The sequence below is a fragment of the Notothenia coriiceps genome, unplaced genomic scaffold, assembly GCF_000735185.1.
Source record: "Notothenia coriiceps isolate Sejong01 unplaced genomic scaffold, NC01 NC01_scaffold00037430, whole genome shotgun sequence".
Lineage (NCBI taxonomy): Eukaryota > Metazoa > Chordata > Actinopteri > Perciformes > Nototheniidae > Notothenia > Notothenia coriiceps.
The window spans coordinates 57,224-63,130 of record NW_011370131.1 but is presented as its reverse complement, the minus strand read 5'-3'; the positions used below and the strand labels follow the sequence as shown (position 1 = coordinate 63,130).

General features: G+C 41.8%; 1 protein-coding gene across 6 annotated transcripts in view; it reads right to left on the bottom strand.

The window, feature by feature from the left end:
* LOC104967500 (muscleblind-like protein 1) overlaps positions 1–5,907 on the bottom strand; it is a 73,948-nt gene that overhangs the window by 33,769 nt on the left and 34,272 nt on the right. The gene's annotated exons all lie outside the window — the stretch shown is intronic.

The window sequence follows — 5,907 nt, the reverse complement described above, 5'->3', positions numbered from 1 at the left end:
CATTTTTCAAGCTACGAGATGTTTTCCTACATTTGTCATGATAAATTATGTCTCAGGAATGTAGGGTTTGGGAATTATGGCAGTTTTAAAAAAAAAATATGAAGGCAAATTTCAAGATTTTCTACACTCTAGCTGTGACATCACGCACTCTAAAATCTGAAGAAAACCTCAAAAACAAGGTCTTAACAATGTTTAATATCTCTAAATGTATGAATCAGATTTAAAAGTTGTGCTACACGAATAATGTCAGAAAGATGTGTAACATTTTAAAGTTAGAATGAGGTTTCTGAGTGAAAGTATGAAGGAACAGTTAGCAGTTGAAGTCGCATGAAGATTTGTTGAAGTTGAAGAATTTCTCCATTGACTTCAATGGTTAAAAATGTGATGTATTATGGGATGTATCTCTGGAATTATGAAAGTTATGAATGAGAAAAGTAATAGCCATCGATTCCCGACCGAGCTGAACGTTTTGATGTTTGAACGGAGTTTCTGCGATGTTCAATGCGTGAGGAGAAGAGGGCCAAAATACCGGCGGAATAATAAACTTTTCGTCTGTAGAATAACAGTTAGTTGGAATGCTGTTAACAGCATTCCCACTAAATAAATAAATAATCAAGTTAAAAGCCTTTCAAGAATTTAAAAGTTTGAGTGCACAAGGGATGAATGGTTTTGAATATAGCAGCCAGGTGAAAGTATAATAGGTGGTAGTATAAATTGGACAGCTATTTACGGTATTTATATATATACATAGCGCATAAGTAGTATTGCACAACAGGAGTGTTTTAGTCTTTTTATGTGTGTGTGGGGGGTTTGTGACATATAGTTCAGTACACATTAAACACAAGCAGGAAAGCTGCAGTGAGTAAGTGCTCTGACAGACTCAGCACAACACAGCGGCTCTATCTCTCTCTGGTAGACCCCATATGTGTGTGTGGGGGTCTACCAGGGGCCGTGGAGGTTGTACAGCCTGACCACTGCAGGGAGGAAGGAGCTGCGGTATCTCTCCGTGAGACACCGTACTGCAGCGTGTCGCTTAAAGAGCTGCACAGTGCAGACAGGCTGTCCTGGAGGGTGGGGGGGGGGNTTTCACTGAAGTTATGAGAAAACCGTGTTTCAAGGCGAGCATTGTGTTGCCATGGCAACGGCATTTGAAGAAATCTCAAAACTGTCCTGTAGATGTCTTCACGGCTGGACTTTTAGCACACTGCTATCTGAAGTGTCCACACATTGTCCAGCAGGGAGGACAGCTTGCCATTCTCCTGTCTCCCACCACCTGTGTCAACCTGACCAGTGTCAGGATGGCTCCCCAGGACAGAGCTGGCCTTCTTCACCAGTCTGTTAATCCTTCCCCTACTCCCTCGCTTACAATACTTCTCTAAAACTCTTGCATTTTTAATGTTTCCCCATTTTTGTCACAGTCTGCTCCATCTTTCACCAGTAGTTTTCCATTCACCTGTCTCACCTGTTAACCACACCTACGTTTTTGCTCACTCTCTTTCTCTACTGCACCCATTAGTTTCACTGCCAGTATTTAAACCCTCACCAGACACACACCCGTTGCCAGATCGTACTTTGCCTTATGCTAGTCTATCACGCGTTTGTTATCAGATTGCCTACCCGGTTCCGACCCTGCCTGTCCCCGACCTGCCTGCTCTGCCTGATCCATGATCCTGCCTGTCCTTGGACTATCGTGCCTTGCCTGCTGTCTGAGCCTCTGCCCGGCCCTGACTCACCTTCTGGACTTCTGGTTCGTTTGCCTGTACATCATCCGGTATGCCTCTGCTCTGGTATTATTACCAATAAAGTATATTACCAATACTCCGTGGTTTCTCGAGTGCTGCATTTGGGTCCTTCATAAGATTGTGACACTTTTACTTCTCCCTTTCATTTAAACCCTGTCTGTCTTTTGGTTTTATCACTTGGTCATTGCTCTGTCTTAGGATGTTGAGTCTGTCCTCCTAACCAATGTGCAGTTTCTGCTGAGAAAACAAAGCTAGAGAAGGTATTTATTTTCATAAGCGTGATAAATATCTCACTCCTGTGTTTTCTGCTGATGGCTCTCAAGGATGAGATTTAATGAACCTCTCATCCAACTCTTATTATTTTCTAATTAAAGAAGTGAGTGATGGGGCAATGACTAAATTCATGAATGCATTGTTTATAACTGCGGGGGGGGGGAAATAAAACGTAGTAATGACGGATGCAGAGACAGAAATCTCTCACAGTCTTGGCTTGTTTACTGCAGTCTCTCGGGAACAGACGTCGTTTGGCAGAAATAGATGTGCAAAACTTAAATGAATGAATCATCTAAAATAAAATGTGATTTAAGTTTCATCAGTTTTATTAAAAGAGGATGAGCTTGCTTAAAAATGCTCTGTCTGCAAAGTGTTTGTTCTTTTAGCCGAGGTGCAGTCATAGTTACAGATACCAATTTACGTGGGTGAAGTTTAGTTTGTCTCACATCTTCAGAAGTCAATTTAAAAAATATATATATTTAAGAAAAAACTGAGTACCTGAACATTACCATCAACGGACAGGCAGACAAAGAGCCATGCTGCTAGTCTCTCACAAGGTTATATAGAGACATTAAACATTCACGAACTAACCTTCAGTACATGTCTTTTCGGACAACATGTAAACTGCAACGAGATATTGTTAACCCCTTCACCACCGTTTCACTTTGACCATCCAAACTCTCTATATAACGTTCTCTATTCCATGACGTCTTGATTTGAATGTTTCTTGCAGTGGCTTACACAATGGCACACTCATACATAATCAATTAAAAATGCCTTGCCTATCCTCCAAAATCCTGTCTGTTGCATCCTGCAATAACATTAACCAGGCACCAAAGCCACTCTAATGTGATTACCTACCTGAGGTGAATGCTCATGATTTCACAGGCCCCTCTCTATTGAGATCTGCGTTTCTGTGTGTGACTGCAGTGGAGAGTAACACTTTGTTTGCTGTATACACAGTCAAATCCTGAGTGTTAATTTAACACTTAAAGGGAGTGTTAAGTGTTAAATTAACACTTAAAGAGTCAATTTTAACACTGAGCCAGTGAACATATGCTCCTTATCTACAAGTGTTAAATGAACACTCCGGATTGTACTGTGTATGTGTGTTTATGTGTTCATGGTTTTAAAGAAGGGGATCACACTGCATTGTGCTTGAACTCCAAAGATCAGATGAAGAGCAGAGGGTCAGAAACAGATGAAAGGAAAGGGGTGATGGGGGAAAGTCAAGTCAGGCGCTGCAGAACAACAAAAGTGAGAGTACAAGTACAAGTACCTAACCCTAACCCAGGAGACATCGTGTGACTTACTCGAGGGGAATTTGAAGTTAAATGGAATTTGTTGCAAAACCTAATTCCACATCTCCGGTGTGGGAATATTTTGGATTTAAGCCAAATCAATGAGGTGAACCTAGGGACTTGAATGAGCCGGTATGTCGCATTTGTTTTAAAAAGGTAGCAACAAAAGCTAGCAATACGACCAACCTTAAACTGAAACACAACCACCCCATTCCGTTTTGACCCAGCTGGGAGCTAACACGGCAGCTAGAGATGGAGAGCCCCCATCTTCCCGACTTACTTTAGTTTTTAAAAACATTTTTTACTCCTGCATTTTCGCAATTGCGTGTTTTGGCCACAAAAGAGCTCTGTTCTCCACCCTGAGTCTATTTAATTTATTGTTTTGGTTGTGTGTGATTTATTTAATAAATCTTTTATAATTTAATTAATTTGTTTTATTTATTATATATCATTTATATATTTAAATATTATTTCATATTTCATTTGTAATGTTGAATGTTCAATAAAAAAGGTTGTACTTGAATTGTTATTATATATTATCATGATGTCAGTGGTCTAAAATGGTCTTACAACAATATTATCGTTTATCGCAATCATTTCTGGGAAAATGTATCGTCCAACAAAATTAATTATCGTCACAGGCCTAGTGATCTAAACAGCTAGTGCAGGACTTCCAAAGATATTAATAGGAGGATGTACAAAACAGACAAACTAATAAGGCTTTATTCAAACATTAAAGAATACTTTAAGTTAAGGTCTTCTTTTGAATAAGAAAAAGACTTTGGGGGTATACAGATAAATATATAGCCTGACAAAGTACTTAACATCTAATATATTGCATAGTTTATTTTGGCACTTTAATTTAAGGGTTGTTTGTATTTCACATCATTAATCAGAATTTGCAAAGTAACTAAAATAAATGTAGTGGAGTAAAAATACCAGGTTAACCTCTGAATTGTGGAGTAGAACAAAGTAGTACATGCTCCTGTAACAAAAACATTTCCCAACTTGGGATCAATAAAGTATCTTAATCTTTATCTTAATCTTGCATTGTCCCGGTGCCCAAAAAGACACGCCCCAGCACCCCAGGAGACTACAGGCCTGTTGCTCTGACTTCACACGTCATGAGGATCTTTGAGAGACTGATTCTGCAGCACCTCAAACCCCTCGTGTGTGACTCCATGGACCCTCTACAGTTTGCTTACCAGGAAAACATTGGTGTAGAGGATGCTATCACCTACATGCTCCACAGAGCCTACACACAGCTGGAGGAGCCGCACAGCTCACTAAGAATTCTGTTCTTCGACTTCTCCAGCGCCTTCAACACGATCCAGCCACACCTGCTAGCTGAGAAGCTGTCAGTGATGCAGGTGGATCACAGCATGGTGGCCTGGATCACAGACTACCTCACCAGCAGACCTCAGTATGTCTGACTGCAGGGCAGCGTGTCTGATGTGCTGCTGAGCAACACCGGAGCCCCCCAAGGAACTGTGCTGTCACCATTCCTGTTCACCCTCTACACCTCCGACTTCCGCTTCAACTCCGGCTCATGCCACCAACAGAAGTTCTCTGACGACTCCTCCATTGTCAGCTGCATCACAGATGACAATGAGGAGGAGTACAGGGCCCTGGTTGAGAACTTCGTAGGCTGGTGTGACAACAATCACCTCCAGCTCAACATCAGCAAGACTATGGAGCTGGTGGTGGACTTCAGGCGGAGCAGGAAGAAGGCCTCTGACCCCCATCACCATCAGGGGGAAGGATGTGGAGGTGGTGAACAGCTACAAGTTCCTGGGAGTGCACTTAAACAATAAACTGGACTGGACAGACAACAGCGATGCTCTCTTCAGGAAGGGACAGAGTAAGCTGTTCTTCCTGAGGAGGCTCAGGTCATTCAACGTGTGCACGAGGCTGCTGCAGATGTTCCACCAGTCTGTGGTGGCCAGTGTGCTCTTCTTTGCCGTGGTGTGCTGGGGTGGAAACACAAACAGTAGGGACACTGGCAGGCTGAAGAAGCTTGTGAGGAAGGCTAGCTCTGTAGTTGGAGTACGACTGGACAATCTGGAGGAGGTGGCAGAGGGGAGGACGAGGAGGAAGCTCGACAGCATCCTAGAGAACCCCTCCCACCCACTCCACACAGAGCTAGTGAAGATGAGGAGTACGTTCAGCCACAGACTCGGCCTTTAAGTCACATGGTTTCGTCACGTTGTCCCATTCGCACTTTTTTAGTCATGTCGTTTCTAAGTGTGTCTAGTAGTATTTTAGATTTGTATTGTATTATTTATTTTATTTTAGGTTCCTGTTTTATCATTACTATTATTACTTATTTCTGATACTTTTATCCTCTACTTATTTTTTACTCTCATTTATTGCAGTCGTATCAATATGTATAAACCAGTAGTTAGATTCATATTTCACGCCTATTCAAATTTCAACTGTTCACTTTTTCAAATTGTACCAACACCGTTTGTCACATATAAATACTGGTCACTAAATTAAATAAAGCAAGACAAAGTAATAATGGGCAATAATACCGTCGGACTCCCGATGTCCCCGTGTTTCCTGACAGCGGCTCCGCGAACCACGCAAAA